A 13,804-nucleotide genomic window follows, 5' to 3' on the forward strand; every position below is an offset into this window, starting at 1 on the left:
GGCTTGACAACATGTCCAAGAGATCGCATTCGCAGACCCCTAGTATGCATGAAACCAGTTAATTCGACCATCAACTGGAGAAAGTTCCCTCGAGCCAAAATCTACCACCAGTCTTGGGATAGCAATATCCATGTAATATTTCTGAGATAAGTCTATCAAATCTTGCATAGACTTGCAGTGAAGTCCAGTTCATGATTCCTTCAATATGGTAAAAGCTGCCTCAGATAACATTCGTTTCTGCACAGGCTCATTCTCATCTGCTGCAGTTTCAAGATAGGATTCACTAGAGGATAATGCAGCACTTTTAGCCTCGCGATTTGGTTTTGAATGTTCAGATGCAAAATTTAAATTGCTTGAATCAGATTTCTTGTTATTGTTCTTGAGGGCTTAAAGGAGTTTCCCAGCTTTTTGCCAAGAAATTCTAGCTCCTTTCTTCTTGTTCACAATGGCGTTGTCCAACGGTAATGGTGATTTCTTCTCCATTTCGATTCTTATCTTTTGATTCAACTGCTTCGCGTGTCGGGGAATGGATTTGTGTTTGGTATTTCACCTACGCTTTCATCCTTCATTTTCTTGTGGCTGATGTCGTTGGCTTACTCGCTTTCATTTGCGTTTTGTAGTTATGTTGGTAATTGGCTTGGGTGTTCTTTGGTTTTCTTCCACAGCGTTTGGCTAGCGGCTTTGGTGTTACTCGTCGCCGGCGTTTCCATTTGGAGATGCTTTTGGGTTAAGCCCTGCAGCTGCTGCATTTTATTGCTGTTTTACTGCTATGTACTGCAGCGTTTGGAATGTATTTCATCCGCGTTTTGTGTGTACCGGCTTCTGAGTTCACGCTGCAGCTTATTTTGTAGGGTCTGTTCAAGTCTCTGGTTGGTTCATTGATATGGCTTGGCTTGATGCAAGAGTTTCATAGGTTTGGCTGCCACTGCATGATGTTGGTTTGTAGCAGGGTCATACGGTTTAGCAGATGGATTGTGAGCCCAATGTTGCTGCAAATTTACAAGCCTTGAGATCTTTCTGCAGCAAGGTTGCAGGTCATGTTTATGCTAGTGTATGTGCATGTTGACTTGGTTTCTGTGCTATAATTGCAGGTTTAACATGTTGTTGCAAGTTGATGTCCATGTGATGGCTTGGTTCATGCATCATAGTGGTTCAATATGGCATCAAGTTCGGAAACCATGAGCAACAATATGTCATTGATCACTCAAGGGTCAACATGGATCATGGAAAGATTAGGGATAAAATTAGGATTATGAATAGGGAAATTAGGGTTTGGATAATTTGGGTTTGACTTTGGTCAAAGTTGACCAAAAAGTTAACTGTTGACCAAAGTCAACATTTGGTCAAAGTTCCATTCTTTTTTTTTTGTATTTTTTCGTGTAATGGATATTTTCATGACTTGTAATGGAATTTTCTACTTTTGAATGGAATAAAATTGGCATGGATCGAATGAATGACTCGTGTTATTTTTCGAATAAGAATGCATACTCGGAATGACTTATAATGAACATGAATCAAGCATGAATGGAATCAAAAGATGGAACCAACTTGATAAGAATTGAATATGACTTAAAAATGAATTGAACCAAAGTTTGTGAGGGATTAGAATCGATGTAGGGATCCATGAATGAACCATTAGAAGTAAACCAAAGTACATAAAAATGACTGAAAAGATCAACGACAAGCATGACCAAGCATGGACCCAAAACCAGGGTATAACAATAGGTGAAATGAATAATCACCCAATACAAAGAGGCTAAGCAAATCAATGATTATGGCTAAGTGTGAGGGCAACTAGGTGACATAGCAATAGGCACAAACCAAAAGATACAAACGTGTGATGCACAGGTGGGATCAACACCAAGGAACCAACCAAATTAGCCATGATCACCAAGTTATAGCATGAAGATTAACCAACAAGAGGATCCGACATCGATGGAATGCAAGTGGGTCGGATGAAACTAGGATTATGGAGCCCTCATCAAGTAGGAATCCCCAAAGTTGGGTTTTGCTCCACCAAGAAGTCACAATTGAATCATCAATGATGAGCACGATACACAAGCATCAAGAGCTACCTCCAATTAGGGTTGGATAGTGATTGAGCCACCTGTAGTTGCAGAGAAACCTTAGCTTCCACTAAATGCACAAAGCTCAGAATTTAAGATACTTGTCCTCTTGTATTAGACCATGATTATGCAAATGAAATGAAATGTCTATAGCATTATGCATATGATTACGGTTAGTGACCTAGATGAACTTTGTGAAGGGTGAGGTGAATTTTGGGGTATGACACTACTCTTTGGACTTTCTGGTGTTACATGCCCTCCAGCTTCTTCTTGGTTCGTCCCCGAACCACATCATACTGGAAGAGGTTTGGCTCTGATACCATTTGTAACGCTCCATACTGGTTTCAGGATTACCGACTGACCCCACAAACCAACACAGGTCTTTCAGCATGCTTTGTCCTCACTCACACGCTTTCCAAAAAAATTCCCAGAAGGACACCCATCCCAAGATTGCTCCAAGTCAAACACGCTTAACTGTGGAGTTCTTATGGAACGGGCTACCGAAAACAAGATGCATCTTCTTTTCGGTAGCCTAAAAAATAAGAACTCCATAGTTAAGCGTGCTTGACTTTGAGTAGTATTTGGATGGGTGGCCTTCTGGGAAGTTTTCTGGAAAGCATGTGATTTGTGGGGTCAGTCAGTAATTCCGAAAGTTGTCTGGGGCATTACAACTCTTATAGGTTCCTATCAACCTCGGAGTCTAGTCTGTCACGTGAAGACCTAATCTCTATTTTTTTCATAGAGTATACTAGGATACAACTGCTAATTCCTTTTGTAGCAAGAGATTTCAAACTAGCATTCACCTAACTTGACCATTTGGTGAAATATCTCAGCGTCTCTTTTGAAGTTTCTCAAATGGATGTATTGTGCTACATCTTCAACGTCTCTTTTCTTCTCTATTTAAGGAGCTAAAGATCGGAATAAAAATATATTATTTGACACTAAAAGAGAAGTTACTCCGCTAAAGCAAAAACACAATCTGAACTTAGGATTTCTTATCCTTGTAAATCTTAGAAATACCTAAGTTTTAAAGATTCTATTTGCGTTGTATTCTTTATACACCTCTAATTATATATCAAGTGTATTTTCTCAATCATTTATCTATTAGTTAGAATTTTAGAAGTCTCTTACTAAGTGTTGGAGCATTTGAAGTCTCTTGCTTTTGTGCTTGAGCATAGAAGTCTCTTGCTTGTGTGTTTGAGCATTGAAACTATCTTGCTTGTGTTTCTGAGCAAAGAAATCTCTTGCTTTAGTGTTTGAGAATTTGAAGTCTCTTACTTTTGTGCTTGAGCGAATTGTAAGTGTGATTGTAGTTAAAATCTCTTGTAATTACAAGGAGACAGGATTACTCTCAAGTTATGAGAGAAACCAGGATAACTCTGTGTGTTATTCTTCTTTCTTACATATTATATTTGTTGCCTACCTCTGACTGAATCAGATTCTATAACCTTGTGTTTAGAATCAGACCAATAGTTTTTAAAAAGAAAGAAAAAGTCAACACAATTCAACCCCTTTCTTGTAATTTTCTCACCTTCAAATTTTTTTTTTGCCCAAGAAACATGCATCGAAGATTTCGGAGATGCATCTTTGAGTTTCCCACTTTTATGGGTGTTCTCCATATAGTGAAAAGTCACAATTGTTTTTAGAATTTGGAAATGCATTTTTGGATGCATCTTGTTGGTTATAAGTGTTGGCAGCAATTTTGGTAAAACAAAGAGTGTTCACAAGATGTTGTGTGTGATGTCTTAACATAAGATATCCTGTGTACCTGCTGGAGTTTAAATGGAAAACATAATTATGCAGGATTGTTTCAGTATGTCATACACCATGTCATGGCATCTGATATTGTGTACCTGCTGGAGTTTAAATGGAAAATATAATTATGCAAGATTGTTTCAGGATATACACAATGTCATGGCATCTGATATGTTTGTACCTGCTGGAAATTATAAATGAAATTATGGAATTATGCAGAATTGTTCCAGGATGTCAGACCCGATTTCATGACATCCTGTACACAGAACATTCAGTATGAATGTCTGGTGTTTTGTGATTGCGCATTTAATGGCAATCTATGTATGATTGAAGATCTGATTTGCATGCGCGTTCAATCATTGATTACAACCTGATTTACTTATTTTCCAAGGAGGTCTAACCAGCTGTCATGAGAAGATTTAATTGGAAAATAGATTTAGGGTTCTCAAGATGTCCAAGCCCAGCTGAAAGCTTTTATAAAAAGGAACTTGGAAAACCTGATTCAACACACAACCAATACTGAGCGAAATATTGAGAGAATATAAGGGTTTGTGTCTTGTTTAGTCGTGAGACTTGTAAGCCATTCAAGTCATCCATAGATGATTGAATTGGTCTGATTTATGGTTTTAATTTGTCACTCAAAGCTTTTAAGCAAGAGTGTGTGTCTAGTTGATCAAAGTTGTTAAGCAAGATCAAGTGTGTTCTTTTTTAGCAAAGTTGTTAAGCAAGATCAAGAGTGTGTCTACTTGATTGAAACTGTGAAGTAAAATCAAGTGTGTGTTATTGAAAAGTGTTTTCTTTTCACAAGGGATTGTTGTTTAAAATCACAGGTGTGATTGTAGGGAAGTGAGTGGGTTCTCATATCTAAGAGTGCTTAGGTAGAAATTGCATGGGTAAAGATTAGGTGAGAAAGACTGTAACTTGTTGAAGTGTACGAAGAGTCTTTGAACTGATTCTATTTTAGTGAATTTTCTTCCTGGCCTAGTAGCCCCCAAATGTAGGTGAGTTGGACCGAACTGGGTTAACAATTGCTTGTGTCTCTTGCATTACTATTCTCTATCTTTATCTTGTTTGCATTACTCAGATATTAGTGTCGTGACATTACTTTCGACATCTCATATCTGATACCAGAATTTCAATTGGTATCAGAGCAGGCATCCTGCTCTGGTTCTGGGTGAGATCTAGGGACAATACTTTATGGTTCAATGGAGAGAGATGGAGGATCTGTTTACAGGCCACCAATTTTGGATGGATCTAACTATGACTATTGGAAACCTCGAATGGTTGCTTTCCTAAAATCTCTTGATAACAAGGCTTGGAAGGCTATGTTAGCAGGCTGGGTACATCCTGTAATTACTAAAGAAGGAGAGGCCACAACTGATAAGAAACCTGAAGAAAAATGGTCCAAGGAGGAGGATCATCTAGCCCTTGGAAATTCTAAAGCATTGAATGCAATACTCAATGGAGTAGACAAGAATATTTTCAGGTTGGTAAACAACTGTGAAGTGGCTAAAGATGCTTGGGACATTCTCAAGACCATTCATGAAGGCACCTCTAGAGTAAAGATGTCTAGACTACAACTGCTCACCTCCAAGTTTGAAAATTTAAGGATGAAAGAAGATGAAAATATTTATGAATTTCATATGAGTATCCTTGAAATTGCTAATGCCTCAGGAGCCCTGGGAGAGAAGATGTCAGATGAAAAATTGGTGAGAAAAATACTCAGGTCACTCCCTAAGAGATTTGCTATGAAGGTGACTGCTATTGAAGAGTCTCAAGACATCTCCAACATGAGGGTTGATGAGCTAATTGGTTCCCTCCAAACATTTGAGATGGGATTGAATGATGGTTCTGAAAAGAAAACCAAAAGCATGGCCTTCATGTCAAACACAGAAGAGGAAAATAGTCAGGATGGTGATGAAGATTTGGCCAATGAAGTAGCAATGTTGGGAAGACAGTTGAATAGACTATTGAAAAAGATGGATGTAAGATCTAAGGCTAATGTCAAGAACATCTCATCTGACATCAGTAAGTCCAACAATGCTGGAAGAAGAGCAAGGTCAGATGAGAAGCCCAAAGAAGGAAAAGAAGTTCAGTGCTATTAATGTGATGGGTATGGACACATTAGGACTGAATGTGGAACCTACCTCAAAAAGCAGAAGACGAGTCTTGCTGCCACTTGGTCTGATGAGAGTGAAACAGAAGAATCTGCAAATCTAGTAACTGCCTTGACTGGAAGATGGGGATCTGATGAAGACTCAAGTGATGATGAAGTGACCTTTGAAGAGTTGGCCACTACCGAAAGAAAGTTATGTCACATAAGTGTAGAGTTGTGTAAACAGGTTGAAAGCCAGAAGAAGGAAATAACTCAACTTGAGAATAAAAAGGCAGAACACTTGGAAACCATCTCCAAATTAAAAACAGAAGCAGTGGTTCTGAATGCCAAGCTAGATGAAAGTCAACAAGTTGAAAGCCAAAAGATAGTACAACTGGAGAATGAGAAGGCAGACCATGTGGAAACCATCTCCAAGTTAAAAACTGAAGCTATGTTCTTGAATTCTAAACTAGAAGAGATGACCAAGTATGTAAGAATGTTAAACAATGGATCTGACTCCCTAGACAAGATTCTCCAAACTGGAAAAATAACAGGAGACAAATCTGGCATTGGGTATAATGAATCTAAGCCTGAGTGCAGTTACACTGGTTGCAAACCTCAAGCCAAACCTAAATGCATCCATAGTAAAAGCAAACTTGTGATGTCACCTCATATGTCACAACATCAGAAGAGAAGACAGCAGAAAGGGAAACACCAAAGATGGAGATGCCATTACTGTGGGAAATTTGGTCACCTGAAGCCCTTATGCTATAAGCTATATGGTTATCCTAGCCCTGTTCATCATCAGTCTCACTATCAACCCAAACCCAAACAGCACAGGCTTGTTAACAAGAAGCAATGGATTCCTAAGAATAATGTTACAAGTATAATAGCTCACATTCCCCACAGAGTCTCAGCCAAAGAAGAGTGGTATTTTGATAGTGGATGTTCCAGACACATGACTGGAAACAAAGACCTGATAACTGGACTTCATCCTCATGCCATAAGCTATGTAACCTTTGGTGATGGAGCAAAGGGTGAAATCAAGGGGATAAGCAAGCTTGATTATCCTGGAGTTCCTAAACTTGACAAGGTCCTACTGGTTAAGGGTTTGACTGCAAATCTAATAAGCATCAGTCAACTATGTGATCAAGGTCTGAATGTTAACTTCACCAAAATTGAATGTCTGATTACTAACAAAGACAATGAAGTGATTATGAAAGGATTCAGGACCAAAGACAACTGTTACATGTGGAAGTCTCAAATTAGTTACTCCTTAAAATGTACTTCAGTCAAGGAGAAAGGGATGAAGATGATTATATCTGCTAGAGAAACTCCCAAATTGAAAGACTGTGGGAAATGTCAGACAAGGATGTCACACCAGAAACTCAGACTTAACATCACTTCCAAAGGAGAAAAGCTCATGATGGCTCAAATGGATAGGAAGTTGGATCATATGGTTGAACATGTTGATAGTCATACACATTTTGAAGTTGGAAAGAGCTTTGTTGGACTTGGGCTACCAGTCAAGCAGATAGAAGTGCCTATGTGTCTATCTCAAAGAAAAAGTGCCAAGAGCAATGTTGAAAAGATTGAGATGGAGAGTGAAAGGACACCTGCTCCTACACATTTGAGAGATGAAAATGGTGCTTATGCTGAAGATATAGCAGATGGAAGCAGCTGTTCTCAACAGGGTTGGTTGAAACTACTGATGATTGCATACAATGTCACACACGATGTCATAACATTGTATTATGACAACTTGAATGCTACAACTATGCCCAAAAATTCTATTCAGCACAGTTGGACCAATCATATTATTTGCTGTCATCACTCCATTAGAAAATTTGTGGAAGACAAATTCATAGCTCTAAAGCATGAAATGCAATTAGCTGACAAGTTTGCAAGGGATTTGAATGATAATCAATTTGAATATGTAAGAGGGAAATTAGGGATTTGGATTCTTGAGAAATTATGGAAATTAATGTGGAGTGGAAAAGGTAATAAAAATATTGTCTGCCCAATTAAAAGAAAGAGCCACATTAATGATGAATCATTCCCTAACATTGGAAATAGTATCTATGCCATTTGCACACGCTACCTAAACACAGTCATTTCCATCTCCATCCAACTTCTCAGAGAACCTCTGCTAGGGCAAAGAAATTTCTTTCAAAAGTTCAACAACATGTCTCAACATCCATCATCCTCAGGATCAAAACCCACTCATCATGCAAGGACTCCCTCCATGGAGTTTCTAGATTAAGATGTGTTGGATGTTACTCCTCTCTGTGTGATACCAGGTGACGCCCCAGGACCTTCTTCCATGGCTGGAAGTAAGCAAGGTAACATTTCTGATAAATCTCCTCATCAAGAAAACATGCACTATGTTGATCGTACCATTAGGAACCTAGTTACTAGGATTCTGAATGAAGGGCATGCAGTCAAGGGTGTCTCTACCTCTATCCAGAAGGGACCCCTGTCCTGAGGTGGAACCCCAAGCTGAGAAAGATGATGACTCATCTAGATCAGAAAAGGAAGTGGCTGCTGAGGGGTTATGTTCTCTAGGTAAAAACTTACCTAGCAAGAAACCAGCAAGTATGTCTCATGAAATTGCTGAGGATATTATTGATCTGGAGGAAGAAAGTTCTAAGGAAGAAGATGACACTTTGGTTCATCTAGTGAAACCAAGTGTAGAAAAGAAACTGAGGACCAAAAAAGGGAAGATTGTGGCTGAAATGAGGACAACAAGAAGAGTGAAGAAGGTTGTTGGTTTAGGACCCTCCAAATCTTGGAGTAAGGTTGAGGTTAAGAAGAGGAAACAAAGAGAGAGTTCTGACTCTGATGAGGATGTCGAAGACGACGTCCCAGACATCTCCCCTGCTAAAAAGCAGGCTATTAAGAAGTCTCCAGGGAAAGCTGCAGTTGTGCACTTAGATAACATCTCTTTTCACTTAGAAGATGGTGCTGCCAGATGGAAGTTTGTCATTCAAAGGAGGGTTGCTGTTGAAAGGGAGCTGGGAAAGGAGGTTGTTGAGGTGAAGAAGGTCATGGAATTGATTAAAGTTGCTGGACTGATGAAGACTGTGGTTGCTCTGCCCCAATGCTATGAGGGATTAGTAAAAGAGTTTGTTGTGAATATCCCTTAGGATATTTCTGAAAAGAGTAGCAGGGAATTTTGCAAAGTTTTTGTAAGAGGTAGATGTGTGAGATTCTCCCCAACCATAATCAACAAGTTCCTAGGGAGAAAAACTGATGGAGGAGTGGACTTAGAGGCTACAGACAATGAGGTCTGTAGGACTATTACAGCTGGCCAGGTTAAGGAATGGCCTAGTAGGAATCACCTATTAGCTGGCAAGCTAACTGTCAAGTATGCCATCTTACACAAGATTGGTTCAGCCAACTGGGTGCCTACTAATCATATCTCTACAATCTCCACTGGTCTTGGAAGAATCATCTATGCTATAGGAACCAGGATAAACTTTGACTTTGGAAGGTTTATGTTTGATCAAATTGTCAGACATGCATCCACTAATGCTGTGAAGCTACCCATTGCCTTCCCATCTATCATCTGTGGAATCATCTAGAGCCAGGAACCAGGCATTCTCAACAAAAGTGACATTCCAAGCAGAAGAAAGTCTCCTCTATCCATTCACTACAAGCTGTTTGAGGGAAGTCATGTCAATGATGTTGTCATGACATCTGCCAAAAAGGAGCCTGCATCTCAAGGTAGCTTGATTGATCAGTTAAAGGAAACCTGCAAGGAACTGGATAATGGTCACTACGCCAAATAAGGGAAAAGAGGGCGCTTTTTTTGGCCTATAACAGTGCTTTAAAGCGCCCTCTAATCTGGCGCTGGCATAGGTAAAGACATCGCTTTTTTTCCTGGTGAAAGCGCTCTCTAAAGTGGCTCTTTAAGCCCTTTAAAGGCCACTTTAGAGGGCGCTTTTTAAAGAAAGCGCCCTCTAAAGTGGAAACTTTTAAGGGTTTAGAGGACGCTTTTACTGGAAAGCGCCCTCTAAAGTGGAAACTTTTAAGGGTTTAGATTGCGCTTTTACTGGAAAGCGCCCTCTAAAGTGGAAATTTAAAGGGTTTAAAGGGCGCTTATTTTGGAAAGCGCCCTCTAAAGTGGGTGGTTATTTAAATTTTTTTTTTTTAAAAGCGCTATATTTTTTTATTTATTTTAGACAACCTGTATATTGAAGCAGTACACCTAAAACTGTATAATTTGAAGCCCTTTTTCACACATTGCATTCAACAAGCCTTATATACAACAATCCATACATATATAACAATCCACTGATATATAATCGTTTAACTTCTAAAGATTCTAAATATACAACCAATTCATAACTTAAAAAGAAATAAAACTAAGTAGCAAAAGCATCTCTGAGATGTATGTTTTTTTTGCTAGCCGCAGTCTTCTTAGGGTCCGCTTCCTGAATCGAAGTTCATTTCTAGCAGTCATTCCTCGCATGCCGGTTTGAATACAAACAGCTTTGGAATAGGTAGTTTTATAAGCACTTCTCGAAAGATACATGCGGATTTGTTTCTGGATTATCAAAGATGCGGCCTCCCTTCTCATGCATTCATACCGACGTCTTGCAAGTTGTCCTATGTTAAGTTCATAGGATACGTAAAACTAAATGACTTAGAAAATGGATAACAAGATTATTCATACATAGTATCAAAAAGGATTCAAATAATTGATACCTTTAATAGCCCTTTGTAGTTCTATGGCAGAAAATCACAATAACTTGTACTGTTTCTCACAAATATATGTGCGAGCTTTTTTCTTAATAACGATTGCGGATCTTCCTAGAACCTCGGCACGACATGCATCTAGTTCTGCCATTTGACCTGCTCTCAGGAAAACTTTTGTCTTTCCTATCTGCAAAGAAACCCAAACAACATTTTATTCTAATCCATATTATCATACATAGCGTGTTCGAAATTTTTTAGCATCATCATCTATGATTCAATGTAACCTGCGAGCAAATAAAAATGCTATAACTGAGATTAAGATAAGAACTACTACCTGATAATCTTTAAGGTTTGCTTTATCTAGAAGTCTCTTGCAAGCCGTCATCTCATGAGGACTGCAGATATATATTTATTATTAGTTATTTCAGATATAGTTGTGTTATTTGAACATCTAAAACCGGAAAAATTTCGTGACAACAATCTAGGTGGTTAATTATGTTCAGTACAATCACATTCATCTGTATGATCAGAAAAAGAAAACACGGAAAAAAGGAGAAGTAAATACCATGATTTTAGAACCTTAGGTTCCATTATACTAAACCGCTGAACAAATTCATCAAAGTTCTTTCGAGTTGGATATCCAGCGCAACTTATCCTAATTGCCTCCATTACACCCTGTAAAAGGCATCCACAGAGTTTGAAGTAACTTGAAACAAAAATATTCATGTCATAATAAAGAACAAGGCTAATATGGGGGTTGAACTCACCCCATATCGAAGCTGCTGTAACACATCGTTGTTCTCAAATATCCCCGGCTTAAGAAGATTATTTGGCTTTACACAATGAATGTAGTGTGGCTCAGTCGCACTCAATGTTTCAAGCAAAGATTGCAGTTGTTGCTTCATTCCATAAGCAATAAGAATAACAATGATCAATAGTTATATACAAAAGACTTATAATTTTCAAGCATATGCATGTTTAAAGAAAACCGACCTTAAACTGAGTGGCTATAGAAGAAAACTTTGTTGATTTAGTACTTTCCTCGTGTAAAGGTGGGAAAAGTCCTGAAACAAAGGAGCACTTGGAAGCACAGAGCAGCGCAGCGTGTTCCGGAACAACGTAGTCTTTGTTTTTATCAAGGAAAAGATCAGTTTGATACGTGACCTGAAATCAAAGTTCGACATATATACTAAGCTTTTAACTTTTTATTTCATGGTTGATATAACTGCGTAGACCAAAATTTATTTTACTCACATCACCAGCATAGTGATTGATGGTGAAGTCAGTTCGTGACAACTTCGGTTTGCTGAATCACTTATTGTCCTTAAGTGTTTGATATAGCTTTTCAGCAAATGTTTCGTGCGTTGATCTTGGAAACATACTACAAAGAATAAGTAGGACAATATATAAAAGAATGACTATAAAACATAGTTATTGCTCAAAGTATATATATTTGTATGCGCTAACGCCACTTTACATTATGTAAAATGACATAAACAAACCATTAACTATAATACAAATATTTGAACTATTGTCATTTAATACATACCAGGCCTCGTCCAGAAGAGCAATAACGCCGCCAGGTTTCTGAAGTTATAAACAAGAATGAGATGACAAACTGATAGAACTTTTCTAAAATGACAAAAATGCAAGGGTGAGTTGCACCTTCTCAATAAGATCGAGAACATCTTGATTATCAACGAACTCTATATAACTCCAATCAATTTCTTCCTTTGTATATTCCTCTTGCTCCATTTTGAAGACATGCTGCATAATGAAATAATGAAGTGTTATTTGAGTCTATAGAAATTGTTTACCAGGAGATAGTAGAAAAATCAAACCTGGTTGAAATGCTGTTGTAACTTCTCATTTGTCAAATTGATACAAAATTGCTCGAAGCTGAACAGGGCCGATGTAAAGTTAGTTACTGTTAGAACAATAACTGTGGTTCAAAAGTAAATAGATACGAAAAATGTAAATAGAGAATATATATGTAGAATTGTATGGTCTAACTGAAAATTCATCATATAGTTTTTACAAAAGATAAACATTGACTAGAAAATATATATGTAGAATTGTATAATGGTCTAACTGAAAGCTAACAGAAGAATAGTCGACTCTAATTTACTCTATCAAATAACATCCATACCTAAACTTCTTAAGTTACTAGCTACGCTATGTATGCTAGAATAAATACACTCATAAGCTGCATAGTGTACCTTTGATTGGTAGAAGGTGTTTTAGATATTGCTGCCTCCTTTTTCTATATCGAGAAACAAATGGAACAGTTGGTGAAATTTAACCCATAATGCCTAGTCTCCATTGCTAGCATTGCGACACAATAATTATTGTTGAGAATACTCAATAAATGTATGAACCAAGAAAAATGAAACCAAAAATGAACAATAGCGAACGTCAGAAGAGAAACCAAGTAATATGAAGATTAGAAAAATACCTATGGTGTCAAAATCGAACAGCTAACAACGAATTAATAGAAGGAGGAAACGTCGTAGATCTAACAGAGGTGAAAGGAGAACGCCTTAGAAGTAGCGAAAATCGTAGCAGTGAGAACCCTAACGTGAAAAAGAACAAAAATAACAGAGAGTGAAATAACAAAATGCGCAGTATGTTATAATTTTAATGTTTACTAAAGGGGACCTTAGAGGGCGCTTGTGGAAAAAAAGCGCCCTCTAAAGGGGGCCTAAGAGGGCGCTTATGAAAGCGCTCTCTAAGGCTTTCCAAAAGCGCTTTATAAACTGGAAATGCACATGGACTTATAGAGCGCTTTTTTAAAAGCGCCCTCTAAGGGTAACCTTAGAGGGCGCTTTTTCTATCTCCTCCTTATTTTTTCGCTTCACCTTAGAGGGCGCTTTATTACAAAAGCACCCTCTAAAGTGCGCTGTCTATTCCAGTTGTTCGCTCCTTATTTTTTCGCTTCACTTTAGAGTGCGCTTTTGTAATAAAGCGCCCTCTAAGGTGCGCTGTCTATTCCAGTTTTTGGCGTAGTGGGTATAAGGGTTGCCAAGGCAAGAAAAGAGGCTTTGGAGGTTCTTATTGGTAGCTTAGAGAAGGAAGAAATGGAGAAGGCTGGTGAGAACAAGAATTCAGATGCCAATACCTCAAGTCAGAGGTCCAATACTCAATCTAGTGGCAACTCTGATTCTGAAAGTGAAGATGATGCCTCTTC

General features: G+C 38.3%; 1 long non-coding RNA gene across 1 annotated transcript; it reads right to left on the reverse strand.

The window, feature by feature from the left end:
- Positions 1–11,931: 11,931 nt before the first annotated feature.
- Positions 11,932–12,387, reverse strand: LOC127080291 (uncharacterized). Its single transcript, XR_007788012.1, has 3 exons — positions 12,283–12,387; positions 12,167–12,204; positions 11,932–11,998 (listed from the first exon to the last, which is right to left on the reverse strand). It is a non-coding gene; the product is annotated as an uncharacterized LOC127080291 (long non-coding RNA).
- Between the last annotated feature and the right edge of the window lie 1,417 nt (positions 12,388–13,804).

This window comes from Lathyrus oleraceus, chromosome 5 (assembly GCF_024323335.1).
Source record: "Lathyrus oleraceus cultivar Zhongwan6 chromosome 5, CAAS_Psat_ZW6_1.0, whole genome shotgun sequence".
Taxonomy (NCBI): Eukaryota; Viridiplantae; Streptophyta; class Magnoliopsida; order Fabales; family Fabaceae; genus Lathyrus; species Lathyrus oleraceus.